At 41.4% G+C, this 14,649-nt stretch overlaps 1 protein-coding gene across 2 annotated transcripts in view; it reads left to right on the forward strand.

The window, feature by feature from the left end:
- Atrn (attractin) overlaps positions 1 to 14,649 on the forward strand; it is a 149,644-nt gene that overhangs the window by 41,828 nt on the left and 93,167 nt on the right. The gene's annotated exons all lie outside the window — the stretch shown is intronic.

Genomic DNA, 14,649 nt, shown 5'->3' on the forward strand with positions numbered 1-14,649 from the left:
TTAATTGCTCTCCACTGGATTTTTTGAGGCAGGATTTCTCACTAAATCTAGTACTTACTGATTCATTCAGCAAACCCTGGGGATCTTCCTGTCTCTGCCTCCAGTGTTACAAGCACTTTAATACTAACTGAGCTGTGTCTCAGCTCCTCATTCCCCTCTCTTTTTTTCTTTTTTTAAAGATTTATTTATTTGTTTATGAGTATCTTACCTACGCACGTGTGTGTGTGTGTGTGTGTGTGTGTGTGTGTGTGTGTGTGTGTGTATGTGTGTGTGTGGTGTGTGTGTGTACCACATGCAAGCAATGGCAGAAGAGGGCATTGGATCACCTGAAACTGGAGTTCCAGGGAGCCATGAGCCCATTATGTGGGTGTTCGAAACTGAATCCAGGTCCTCTGAAAGATCAGCAATGGCTCTTAACTGTGAACCATCTTACTAGCCCACATGTTTCTCTCTTGAAGCAAGAAACCTAGGAATCATTTTGATACTTCCCTTCCTTTATAGCCTTCCTTCATAACTTCATATCAATTTTCACCAACTGTCAACAAATACATGCTGTATTTCTTTATTTTTAGATCTAGCCTGCTGTTGGTTTCTACTTAGTCTTTAGCAATAGAATTCTGTCAGATTTATGTTTCTGTTGCTTTTAATCCATTTGTAAAGGTGAATGGGATTATATTTAAAAATTGCAAATCCCATCATTTACTATATTCTTTTTTTGTTTGTTTGTTTGTTTGTTTGTTTTTTTTCGAGACAGGGTTTCTCTGTGTAGCTTTGCGCCTTTCCTGGGACTCACTTTGTAGTCCAGGTTGGCCTCAAACTCACAGAGATCCGCCTGGCTCTGCCTCCCAGTGCTGGGATTAAAGGCGTGCACCACCACCGCCCGGCTTTTTACTATGTTCTTAAAAGCCATTGTTAGTCATGCTTGGTTGTATGTTACAGCTCTGAGGGAAAAGGCTTCCCTATTGGAAATGTTACAGCTCTGAGGGGAAGGTTTCCCCAATGCAGATGTTACAGCTCTGAAGGGAACGGTATCCTGGCAGTTGGGAGCCAGGAATGACACAAAGTCACATGCAGATTTATTGAGAGAGAAAAACCTAGGAGGGTGGCCGCCTCTGCTTGGAACAGAAGTTACAGAGAACTGAGCAGAAAACAGGGTTTATATAGCATTTCTTGGGAGATGGAGCTTTCCAGGGTAGATTTCCAGGATGGGGATTGGTAGGATTTCAAGTCCTGAGCTTGGGGCGAGCCCAGGGATTGTTAGGATTTCAAGCTCAGGGATTGGTGGGTCTTCAGGCCCTGAGCTTGGGCTTTTTCCTCTGTAGGGTGGAGCCTGGCTGTTAGAGGTCCTCAGGAGCAGGGCCTGGTCACTCAAGAACCTCGAGGGGCTTACAAGTTGTGCATGCCTATGCTCCAGCATTCTGGAAGTCCAGTGAGGAGGATAGTGAGTTAGGATCCAGCCTGTGCTCTATAGCAAAAACCAAAAACCACACACACACATAGAAAAAGCTCCCCATTAATACCGTCCCGTTAAATATAATGGCCCCGTGTCCCCATTTAACTACTGTTTGCCATCCCACGTTCTGTTTGTTTCTCTTCTGCCTTTGTCCTCTGTGCTGCCATAACAGTTTTCTTTCTTTGCCCATGAAGCACCATGTGCATCCTGACTCCAAGGGTTTTTGCATCAATGTTCCTTCTGCCTAAATGTTCTGTTACTGTGCCTGAGGACTGGTTTCTCTCATTCTTTACAGCTCAATCTAATTGTCTCACCAAGAGATCTTTCCTGACCATCTGGTTCAGACAGATTCTCCCTGTTGTTGTTTTTCATAGTTCTAAATGACTTTCAAGTACTGCTGCTTATCTTAAATCATGTGTTTGCCCATTATAGCACATGCCCGTTGTTTGGACTTGATTTACTCTGTCAGCTCAGGATATAGTTCACAGAGGGTGCTCAGGTAAGTACTTAATAGCCACTGGGGAGCAAGCGAATTCTCCATTTACTTCACATGTATTCTAGATGTATGTATTAATGGCACGTTTTGCCTGTAAGCCTTTTTTTTTTTTTTTTAATTAGAACATCTTTTCTATGTGTACTCAAGCAAAATATGAGTTTTAGGGCTTTATATATTTCATACAAATATTGGTATAGTCATAATTCTTGCTTTACTAATTTTCATGGAATTTCAGTGAATATAGTGGTTCTTTTTTAAAGTAATATTTTGGGTAGGAAGATCTTGTCTCAAAATATAGCTCAGCTGGTAGAGTGCCTGTAGCGTTCAGGAAGCCCTGGGTTCAATCCCCAGCACCTCATAAATGGGACATGGTGGCATATGCCATCATCTCAGCTCTCTGGAGGTGGAGAAAAGAGGATCAGGAGTTCAGGGTCATCCTTAGCTATATAACAAAATTGAGGTCAGCCTGGGCTACATGAAATCCTGTCTGAAAATCAAAAAGCAAAGTTGTGTATTGGAATTTCAGTTATAAAATTTATAATGAATTTAAAATGAAGTCATTTTTACTTGTTCTCATCAAGCACATTCCAGGAGTTATCTTTATATTCTTTCTCCCACAGCCCTACTAAGCCACAATTTTAAGTTATATTAAAAGACAGTTCCTAAGCTAGGAGTGGTAGTTCACGCATGTAATCCTAGCAATTGAGAGACCAATGTGGGAGGGTTGTCACAAGTTTTTGAAACTTTCTGAGTTCCAGACCAGCCTTACTACAGAGTAAGACCCTGTCTCAAAAATATAAAACATAATAAAAAGCAGTTTCTGTTTTAAGTCACCTAGTGATCCTCTTACAAAATGAATGGTCTTGGCTTCCTGCATTAAGATTCCAGTTGAGCCAGGTGGTGGTGGTGGACACCTTTAATCCCAGCAGAGGCAGGCAGATTGCTATGAGTTTGAAGCCAGCATGGACTACAGAGCTAGTTCCAGGACAGCCAGGGCTACACAAAGAAGCCCCCTCTTAACCCCTCCTGCCAAAAAAAGAAAAGAAATATTCCAGTTGAGCTGTGCACATGGTGGTGCAAACCTTTAATCCCTGTATCTCAGTACTCATGGGGCAGAAGCAGGTGGATCTCTGTGAGTTCAAGGCCAGCCTGGTCTACATGGTGAGACTTTGTCTCAAAATAATAATAATAATAATAACAACAACAACAACAATAATAATAACAATAATAATAATAAAAAAATGATTACACTGAAAACTTTATAATTGAATTTCTTTCTTTCTCTGGGTAAAAAAAGAGGTAGTCTTGTTTTTTGTTTGTTTTAATTTTATTCTAGTTTGTTTTCTGTTGCTGTGATAAAACACTGATCAAAACTAGCTTGGGGAGGAAAAAGTGTGTTTTACTCTTACACTTCTAGGTAACTGTCCATCACTGAGGGATGTCAAGTGAGGAACTTACGCAGGAGCAGACCAGCTTGCTCACTAGCTTGCTGGCTCTCCTGCTCATGCTCAGCCAGCTTTCTTACATTATATAGCCCACCTGCCTAGTGATGTACTTACTGCCCACTGTAGGCTGGGCCCTTCTGTATCAATTAGCCATCAAGAACATGCCTCACAGATATGCCCGTATGTCAGTCTGATCGAGGCTATCCCTCAAGTGAAGTTTCTTTTTCCCAGGTGACTGTAGTTTTTGTCAACCAGGACAGCCTGAGGTCTGACTAAATGAAAAGGAAGAGAGAGGGGATGGGGTGGGGTATGCTAGCTTGAGTACTGGCATTTTCCTTTCTCTGCTCCCGAGTTGGTCCCATAGGCCACTTTGCTCCCATTGCCATGCCTTCCTGGCTGTGATGAACTGCATAATTCAAAGTCCTCTGAACTATGAGCCAAAAGGAACCTTTCCGCCATAGTTATTTTTTGTCATGTATTAGGTGGCAATGGTGAGAAAAGTAACCAATACAAGTCCCAAATCTAGAACAAAGCAAACTGGTTGGATGTTTTTTAAAGCTATTTCAATTGTAGGAAGAGAAGTAGTTACTAAGAAGGATCAAGTGAAAAGTAGAGAAATGGAGCAGGTGGTTGACTCCCCTGAAGCCGCAGCTCTTGTTCCCGTGGTGGTACAGTGCACTGCAGATAGGACGTTTCCACCCGAGGAAAGGATGTCTGGGTGAAGCCACAGCTCTGTTCCCGTGGCGGTACAGTGCACTGCAGATAGGACGTTTCCACCCGAGGAAAGGATGTCTGGGTGAAGCCACAGCTCTGTTCCCGTGGCGGTACAGTGCACTGCAGATAGGACGTTTCCACCCGAGGAAAGGATGTCTGGGTGAAGCCGCAGCTCTTGTTCCCGTGGCGGTACAGTGCACTGCAGATAGGACGTTTCCACCCGAGGAAAGGATGTCTGGGTGAAGCCGCAGCTTTTGTTCCCGTGGCGGTACAGTGCACTGCAGATAGGACGTTTCCACCCGAGGAAAGGATGTCTGGGGGTTGTGTTATAAAAGACTGCACATCTTCATCCAGGCCCCTGCATTTTACCCGACTTCAGAGAAGTAAGGACGACCCCAGTGAGTAGTAGCACCAGCCCTCATGTGAAGCTTCGTGGAGACCTTTCCCACCACGTCTTTTGTAGACAACTTGGATTTAAATTCTACATAAAGCTGAAAGAGTTTGAGATGAAGTGAGAGGTTTTTTAGACCTAAAGAAACAGGAATAAATAATATCAAGCAAAACCTAGAAGCTAAATGATTGGTGGATTGAGATAATTCCAGTTAACTCAGAGAAAATGGTTGAACGGTTAGAGAAAAGCAAAAAAATCATGAAAGATAGGTTTCACATAAATAAAATTACTGTCCTGAGGAAAAGAACCACAAGTAATAAGTGGGCTCAAATGGCAAAAGGTGTTTCAGGAAAGTTTTACAGCATTTTCTCAGTGGGTAGACCTAATTTGATCAAGTTCTTGAACTTTTGGGATAAAGGCCACGTCATTGTGTGGGAGCTCCGGATGGTTCTGTGCTCTCTGCTGGCTGTGGTGTGTCCACTCTCTGAAGAACCTTTGCTTAGATTTAGTAGTGGTCAAATTCTGTTAGTGGGTTGCCTGGACGTTGTAGGAGGGTGGAGTATGTGCCCTGTAGTCGGATGGTGAGGGGAATGAAAGGACATTTAAGGTGTAGACCTCATGATGTCAATATGGATATCTGGAGTGGGCCAAAGACGGCAAACTCTAGACATCTGAGGAACCATAAATCCGCTAAAGATGGCTGACACTGAATATTTAGGAATTCAGAGTGTACAGTGATAAAACCTGTTCTATAGCTGTTTCTGGACAAATGCTACTTTTGTGTGAATTTTATATAAATATGCCTTTGAGATCAAAGGCAAGTGGCCTTTTCCCCAGAGTGAATAAAGTTTGTCACATCTCTTTGTGGCTCCTCACATTTTCTTCAGTCTCCTGGCTTCCTGAGACTCTGCTTCCCTGACTTCAGATCTTGGACCCCACAGATGGTCACTGGGTTGCCAGTCAGAGGGGAGGCTTGTGAGGGAGATGGCTGAACTATGGAAAAGATCTGTTTCTGTTCCTGCGTTTCTGTGCATATGTGTGTAGAAGGACACAGGGACCATAGGCTGACAGCTAGCACTAGAGAAAACAGAACTGTTAAACACATGGGCTTTTTCTTCAGTGGAAGAAATTGACACCTGATTACCCGGAAGGCTGGAGTGGATGCTGTTCAATAACCTGGTGATTTGCTATTCCACAGAGCCAGCCCTCCTGGAATCCCCCAGACTCCTGAGCACTGTTTCTCAGTCAGTATAACCCATCCTCATGAAGGAAGTCCCATGTACTTTGCAAAAGAGTTTGCTATTTGACTTCTTACAAACCCTTGCTCCCTAGACCCTTATCTTGAGCATTGTTTCTCAGTCAGTAGAAGAAACCCATTCTTGTAGAAGAGGTCACAGGTGCTTTGCAAAAGACATGCACCTTGTAAGAGAGTTCCCATATAGTTGGGCTTTAAGCTTTGTTGTGATAATTGTCACAGGGGAGCTTTCCCCCAAAGTTTTACTGTATTTAAAAATGTAAAAAATAAACCACTTGGTGTCAGATTCCAGAAGTTTGAACCAGCCCTGCCAAGTCATGCTGAACTGAATTTTCCTTCTTGTCTCTGGAGGTTCATTTCCCTGCAAGCCATGACACTTGTAGGGATCCCCACATAGGTGCTTGTCCAGATCTAAGAACCAATTGTTTAATATTCTGAAGAACAATTTATTTGGTCCTTAGAATTTCTTACGCTGTGTTTCATTCATATTGTTCTTGTATTTGCTTCATTTGTGCTGTGAAAAAAAAAGGTAGCCTATTTTCCAAGCATCTTTTGGGGGTTCATCTTACCTAGATGCTGACATGCCAGCACTTAAGTGTTTGACAGGCTGTCAGCTAGCATGCTGACAGAGTAGGAACAAAATGTGTTAGGATACAGATTAAGACCCTCCACACCATGATGGGGCACATTTGGAAACTTCTGTGTTTCGTATGTATCTTTCTGCCCTCTCAAGGTGTAGACATGTGGTTTCAAACCTAGAGAGTTCTCAGTAATACCATCCAGTAAGAATTCTACAAAAGTGTTACAGTGCTTTTCAATGCACTTCTCATGTCCTTATTTACAAAAGTTTGATTCAGTTTGCAAAGAGATTTCGTGTCTCAAGACTGTTTTGTGTCTATTAAATTAATGGATTGAAACAATCTTACCTCCTATCTTTTTTAAATAATTAATTTTTTTCATTTAGTTTACATCCCATCCTCAGTTTCCTCTCCCTCTTCCTCTTCTCCCATTCCCTTCCTCTGCCCACCCCCACACTATCCACTCCTCCTCTATTTCTATTCAGAAAGGAGCAGGTCTCCGCTAGGTATCAACAAAGCATGGCACATTAAGTTGAGACAGGACTAAGCTCCTCCTTTTGTATTAAGGCTGGGTGAGGCAACCCAGTGTGAGGAATAGGTTCCCAAAAGCCAGCTCAAGTGTTAGGGTCAGGCCATGATCCCACTGCTAAGAGTCCCACAAATAGACCAATCTACACAGCTGTTACACATATGTAGAGGGCCTAGGTTAGTCCCGTGCAGGCTCCCTAGTTGTTGATCCAGAGTCTGTGAATGCCTATGAGCCCAGGTGAGTTGTTTCTCTGGGCTCCCTTGTGATGATCTTGACCCCCCTGGCTCGTACAATTCTTCCTTGCTCTTCAACAGGATTTCCAGAGCTCGGACCAGTGCTTGGCTGTGGATTTCTGCATTTGTTTCCAATTGGATGAAGGCTCTCTGGTGACAATTAGGGTAGTGACCAATCTGATTACAAGAGATGGCCAGTTCAGGCACCCTCTCTACTATCATTAGGAGTCAGTTGCGGTCATTCTTGTAGGTTCCTGAGAGTTTCCCTAGCACCAGATTTCTCCCTGACCCCAAAATACCCCCCCCCATCAAGACATCTCTTTCATTACTCTCCTCCTCCATCCTGCCCCCAACCTGATCCCTCATATTCGCCCCCACCCCCAACCCGCAGTTTACCCAGGAGATCTCTTCTATTTCCCCTTCCCAGGGAAACTCATGCATCCCTCTTTGGGCCATCTTTGTTACCTAGTCTCTCAGGGGCTATGGATTATAGCATGGTTATCCTTTACTTTACAGCTAATATCTATTTATGAATGAGTACATACCATGTTTGTCTTTCTGGGTCTAGGTTACCTTACTCAGGATTTTTTTCTAGTTCCATCAATTTGCCTGTAAATTTCATAATGTCATTGTTTTTTTATGGCTGAATAATACTCCATTGTGTAAATGTACCACATTTTCTTTATCCATTCTTTGGTTGAGGGCCATCTAGATTGTTTCCAGGTTCTGGCTATAACAAATAATGCTGCTATGAACATAGTTGAGCAAGTGTCCTCATGGTATGATTGAGCATTCTTTGGGTATATGCCCATTATTGATATAGCTGGGTCTTGAGGTAGATTGATTCCCAATTTTCTGAGAAACTGCCATACTGATTTCCAAAGTGGCTATACAAGTTTGCACTCCCACCAACAGTGGAGGAGTGTTCCCCTTGCTCTATATCCTCTCCAACATAAGCTGTCATCAGTGTTTTTGATATTAGCCATTCTGACAGGTGTAAGATGGTATCTCAGAGTCATTTTGATTCGCATTTCCCTGGTGACTAAGGATGTTGAACAATTCTTTAAGTGTATCTTGGCCATTTGAGATTCTTCTATTGAGAATTCTCTGTTTAGATCAGTACCCCATTTTTAAATTGGATTATTTGGTATTTTGGTGTCTAATTTCTTTATATATTTTGGAGATTAGCCCTCTGTTAGATGTGGGGTTGGTGAAGATCTTTTCCCATTCTGTAGGCTGCCGTTTTGTCTTATTGACAATGTTCTTTGCCTTACAGAAACTTTTCACTTTTTTTCTTTTCTTTTTTTTTTTTTTTTTTTTTTTTTGAGACAGGGTTTCTCTTTGTAGTTTTGGTGCCTGTCCTGGATCTCGCTCTGTAGACTAGGCTGGCCTCGAACTCACAGAGATCCTCCTGGCTCTGCCTCCAGAGTGCTGGGATTAAAGGTGCTTTTCAGTTTCATGAGGTATCATTTATTACTTGTCGATCTCAGTGCCTGTGCTACTGGTGTTCTATTCAGGAAGTGGTCTACTGTGCCAATGCATTCACAGCTACTTTCCACTTTCTCTTCTATCAGGTTGAGTGTAACTGGATTTTGTGGTCTTTGATTCACTTGAACTTGAGTTTTGTGCAGGGATATGGATCTATTTGCATTCTTCTACATGTTGACATCCAGTTGTGTTAGCACTGTTTGTTGAAGATGCTTTCTTTTTTCCATTGTATAATTTTGGCTTCTTTGTCAAAAATCAGGTGTTCATAGTTGTGTGGATTTACATCAGGGTTTTTAATTTGATTCCATCCATCAGTGTATCTGTTTTTATGCCAATACCATGCGGTTTTTATTACTATAGCTCTGTAGTAGAGCTTGAAATCAGGGATGGTGATACCTCCGGAAGTTCCTTTATTGTACCAGATTGTTTTAGCTATCCTAGGTTTTTTTTTGTTTTTGTTTTTGTTTTTCTATATGAAACTAAGTATTGTTCTTTTGAGGTCTGTGAAGAATTATGTTGGAATTTTGATGGAGATTGCATTGAATCTGTAGATTGCTTTTGGCAGGATGGCCTTTTTTTTTTTTTTTTTTTTTTCCTGAGACAGGGTTTCTCTGTGTAGCTTTGGTGCCTGTCCTGGATCTCGCTCTGTAGACCAGGGTGGCCTCGAACTCACAGAGATCCACCTGGCTCTACCTCCCAAGTGCTGGGATTAAAGGCGTGCGACATTGCCGCCCAGCAGGATGGCCATTTTTACTTTGTTAATCCTACCAATCCATGAGCATGGGAGGTCTTTCCATCTTCTGATATCTTCTCCAGTTTCTTTCTTCAAAGACTTAAAGTTCTTGTCGTACAGGTCTTTCACTTGTTTGGTTAGAGTTACCACAAGATATTTTATGTTATTTGTGGCTATTTGTAAAGGGTGTTGTTTCCCTGATTTCTCAGCCCATTTATCATTTGTGTATAGGAGAGCTACTGATTTTTTTGGGTTAGTCTTGTATCCAGCCACATTACTGAAGGTGTTTATCAGCTGTAGGAGTTCCCTGGTAGAATTTTTGGGGTCACTTATATATATTATCATATCATCTGCAAATAGTGAAAGTTTGACTTCTTCCTTTCCAATTTGTATCCCCTTGATCTCCTTCAGTTGTCTTATTGTTCTAGTTAGAACTTAAAGTACTATATTGAATAAATATGGGGAGAGTGGACAGCCTTGTCTTGTTCCTGATTTTAGTGGAATCGCTATGAGTTTCTCTCCATTTAATTTGATGCTGGCTGTTGGCTTGCTGTATATTGTTTTTATTATGTTTAGGTATGTTCCTATATTCCTGATCTCTCCAAGACCTTTATCATGGTGCTGGACTTTGTCAAAGGCTTTTTCAGCATCCAATGAGATGATCATGTGTTGTTTTTTTTTTTCTTTCAGTTTGTTTATATGATAGATTTTCATATGTTGAACCATCCTTGCATCTCTGGGATGAAGCCTACTTGATCATGGTGGATGATCTTTTTGATGTGTTCTTGGATTTGGTTTGCCAGTATTTTATTGAGTATTTTTGCATCAATGTTCATGATGGAAATTGGTCTGTAATTCTCTTTCTACGTTGAGTCTTTGTGTGTTTTGGGTATCAGGGTGACTGTAGCCTATTAAAAAGAATTTGGCAATGTTCCTTCTGTTTCTATTGTGCAGAACAGTTTGAGGGGTATTGGTATTAGCTCTTTGAAAATCTGGTAGAGCCGGGCGGTGGTGGCGCACACCTTTAATCCCAGCACTCGGGAGGCAGAGCCAGGCGGATCTCTGTGAGTTCGAGGCCAGCCTGGGCTACCAAGTGAGTTCCAGGAGAGGCGCAAAGCTACACAGAGAAACCTTGTCTCGAAAAACCAAAAAAAAAAAAAAAAAAAAAAATCTGGTAGAATGCACTGAAACCATCTGGCCCTGGGATTTTTTTTTTTTTTTTGGAGACTTCTAATGACTGCTTCTATTTCCTTATGTGGTTATAGGTCTATTTAAATTGTTTATCTGGTCTTGATTTAGTTTTGGTATTTGTTACCTATCTAGAAAATTGTCCATTTCTTCTAGATTTTTCCAATTTTGTGGAGTATAGGGTTTTGAAGTGTGACCTAATGATTGTCTGGATTTCCCCAGTGTCTGTTGTTAGGTCCCCCTTTTGGTTTCTGACTTTGTTAATTTGGATATTCTCTCTCTGCCTTTTAGTTAGTTTGGATAAGGGTTTATCTATCTTGTTGATTTTTTTTGAAGAACTCTTTGTTTCATTGATTCTTTGTATTCTCTTTGTTTCTATGATTTTGTTGAATATATTTTCTGTGCCTTTGAGCTAGGATTCTTCTCCTTCTTCTATTTGTATTATTCTTAGGTTTGGTCTTATCATGTGTCCCAGATTTCCTATGTTTTGTGTTAGGAATTTTTTGGATTTAACATTTTATTTGACCGATGAATCTTATTTCCTCTATCGTATCTTCAATGCCTGAGATTTTCTTCTATCTCTTGTATTCTGTTGGTGATACTTGCATTTGTAGTTACTGTTTGCTCACCCAGATTTGTATTTCCAGAATTCCCTCAGTTTGTGTTCTTTCTTTCTTTCTTTCTTTCTTTCTTTCTTTCTTTCTTTCTTTTATTGCTTCTATTTCAATTTTCAAGTCTTGAATTATTTCCTTCACCTGTTTGATTGTTTTTTTCTTGGCTTTCTTGAAGGGATTTATTGATTTTTTTTCCCCAATTTTTTTATTTGTCTTTTCCTCGATTTCTTTAAGGGAACTTTTCATTTCCTCTTTAAGGAGCTCTGTCATCTTCATAAAGTTATTTTAAGGTCGTTTTCTTGTGCTTCAGCTGCATTGGAATGTTCAGGTCTTGCTGTCTTAGGATTGCTGGGTTCTTGTGGTGCCATATTGCCCTTTCTGTTACTGAATGTGTTCTTACACTGGCATTTGCACATCTGGATTTGGAATGATTATAGGTCTGGGTGTTGATTCTGTGTTGTCTTTGTTGGATGGGTGTTTTGTTCCTTTCTTATCTGTTTCCTTTATTACCTTCTGGCCTGAGTGGCCAAGGGTTCTGATGCCTAGCAGCTCTTTAGGTTCAGTAGGGTGTCTCAGCTGAGGTTTGTGGGGGTTTGGGTTCCCAAATTCACATACCATCCTGTTCTTCCGTCTAGTATGGGCTGTAGCTGTGCCTATGGAGTCTGCTGGAGTTTTGGGAAAGGGCTGGCCACAGAGAGGAGGATGAGGTGGGTGGGGTTGGATGGTGGAGTGGGTCTTGGGAGAACAGAATCCAGTGGGTGGCAGCTGTGGTGGTGAAGCCTGCAAGCAAGTCTCTCATCTGTCTGCTGGCCAGCTGGTGGGGACTGCATCAGAGCTGTGGAATTCCACCAGAGTTTGGGGCCAGGCCCCGCTGCCTTGCTGGGGCTGAGATGGGAGGAAGGGTCATGGATGTGCCCTGGGGCTTAGAGTCTCGTTACCTCCTCTCTCTTTCTTAGATAAGTTCTCATTATGTAGCTTTGGCTAGCCTGGAAGTCCCTATGTAGACCAGGCTGGCCCAGAACTCTCAGCAGTTATTTTAAAGAAAGGCTCAGCACATCCAGATCAGTAGAACAGGCTTGCCCAAAGCAATCACCAACAAGTTTTCCACTGAAAATGGCAAATTCTTCTTGGGACCATCCTTACAGTGGCTCCAGCATACCAGAAATGTGAGCCTCAAGATGCTGTTAGGAATGTTGCAAAAGGTGCAAAGAAGGAGGGCTGAGGAAATTGTGCACCTGTCAAGGGCTCTTTATTTATTTATTTGCATAACCTTGTTCTTCAGTGCATTTTGTTTAAAAAGAAAACAAAACAAAAACAAAAACTGAATGGAGTTAAGTTGTTTTTGCTTTTATAAAATTTTGTGCCTGAAAAAAAAATAGTGAGAGAGAGACAGAGAAAGACCAGAGGAAGGAGAGAGAATGAGAGTGACAGATAATTCTTCAGGGTCTACACAGAAAAGCTAAGTACTAAAAGAAGGGAAACCTGAAGCTAGCCTCAGCTCTTTGCATAGCAACAGCCGATGCGAGCTGTAACTCTCAAGGCAGCAACATACGAATGGTATAAGTGTTTTACCCAGCCCAGGCACCCTTCACCTGTGATGGTGTCAAGTGCTCTCAATCACGAGGGACACCAGGACAGGCATGTGAGAGCTCTGCGTTTAAACATCACTTGAGCGAGGCATGGTGTCCTATGCCTCATCTTGGCACTTAGATTGCTTGGGTGAGAGGACCACAAGTCCAAGGCCAGCGCCTACACTGTACTTGGTGAGTGATAGGAATTCCATCCATGCCCCATGGTCGTGCATGCCCATCATCTCCGCCTAGTCATTTCCGGATCTGCAAGTGGGCCTGTGTGCGTAGGTGCGTCCTGGCTTTTATAAGGTGGTGTGCCATGTTCCCCCCTGGTCCTTCCACAGGCCTGATCACATCTGTCCCTTTGTCTTGATAAAACTCTTGTTAGTAGATTCTGTCATGTGTCATGACTTTTACTTTGGGGCCAGAGTGCCGCAAAAAACCTTTCAGTGAGACTGTCTCAAACCAGAACACAGCTTGACAGTGAACTCCAAGCAGTAAAGAATTGAAGAGCTGGAGAAGTCATTGTAGGAGGACTGTGATGAGGTCCCTTCAGCTTATACACAGACTCAGTACTAATCACTGTTGGATTAAAGTTACAAAATGGAATGTGAATGTTATGAACATGGACACTGTAAGTTGTAGAGCAAAAGTAGAAGAAATGGGATTGGAAATGTGAATACTATGGTTTTCAACTTCAAAGCAGAGAGCTAATAGAGTCTAAAATTAAATAGTATGTACCTTTGAAACTTCAGTGAGTGACTTTCTTAATTAAATAGTTTAACAAAAGCAGTAAATAGTAATTATCAGTAGTTAATTATTAAAACAAACTGAAATAATTTTCATCTATTTTAAAAATAAATATCCTAAAATATGTAAGTTAAATACCAATTTATGTGTTAGTCACACTTACTAGATGTCTCCATTTTGTTATATTTGTTTCAGATGGTATATACTAAGACAGAGGAAAAGTTCAGAGAAAAAAGCTAAAAATGCCAGTGCATTCTTCTCTGTCCAGGTCAGGAAATTAAAGTTCCCAAGTGCAGAGGAAGGCCTTATGTACAGCTCCAGAGTCACAGGGTGCAGAGGAAGGCCTTATGTACTGCTCCAGAGTCACAGAAACAATCAGAGTCCTGATGCTAGTGTTACTTGCTTTAAATAGATGTAAAAATGTGGTAGAGTTAGTAATTCATAGTTTTATGTATCTGTTTGCCTATCTTGTGATGCTCTCTAACACAAAGCTTCATCAGCAGATATTCTTTTTAGTCTTTATAAAAGCTATTTCACACATGTTGGTTCTCTTCTTCCACCATGTGGATCCCAGGGATAGAATTTGGTATTTAGAATTCTTTAGGTGAATTTATAGTATAATTGAATTGTTATAATTATATTTTAGCATTCTTGGAATGAATGATTAAATCAAAAGAAATACCGGTATTTTCGTTTAAAATATTCTTTGAAAATTTCATACACACACACATACACACATAATCTTGATAATATCTACCCCAAATTCTCCCTTCCACTCCCTCCAGATCTCCCCAATGTGTGTACATGCTTATGCACACACATGTTGGTTCTCTTCTTCCACCGTGTCAGGCTTGTGCAGCAAGCACTTTTACTCACTGAGCCATCTTACTTGCTTAGTAATTCTCTTTTAATTATCATCTTCTTTCAGTACTTGCCTTCAGTTTGTCATTAGTAAATGAATGAAAGTTATTGTGAGCTACTAAGTTTAAGTCCCTTTATAATAGAAACTCCTGTGGCTTAGATTGTTATGTCAAAGAGGTTTGCAGGAAGCTACAGAAGCTCCCAGTAGATGTATATATCCCAGGGTTGTGTAGTTGGCCTCCCTGTTGTGAGTTCTCACACGCTCAATGGGCTCAGGTATCAGATATGCTTGCCAGAATAGCATGTGCCTCCCTGTATCCCTGGTTGTTTATTGAAAGTCTCTGAACTGG

The sequence above is a fragment of the Peromyscus eremicus genome, chromosome 4 (genome assembly GCF_949786415.1).
Source record: "Peromyscus eremicus chromosome 4, PerEre_H2_v1, whole genome shotgun sequence".
Lineage (NCBI taxonomy): Eukaryota > Metazoa > Chordata > Mammalia > Rodentia > Cricetidae > Peromyscus > Peromyscus eremicus.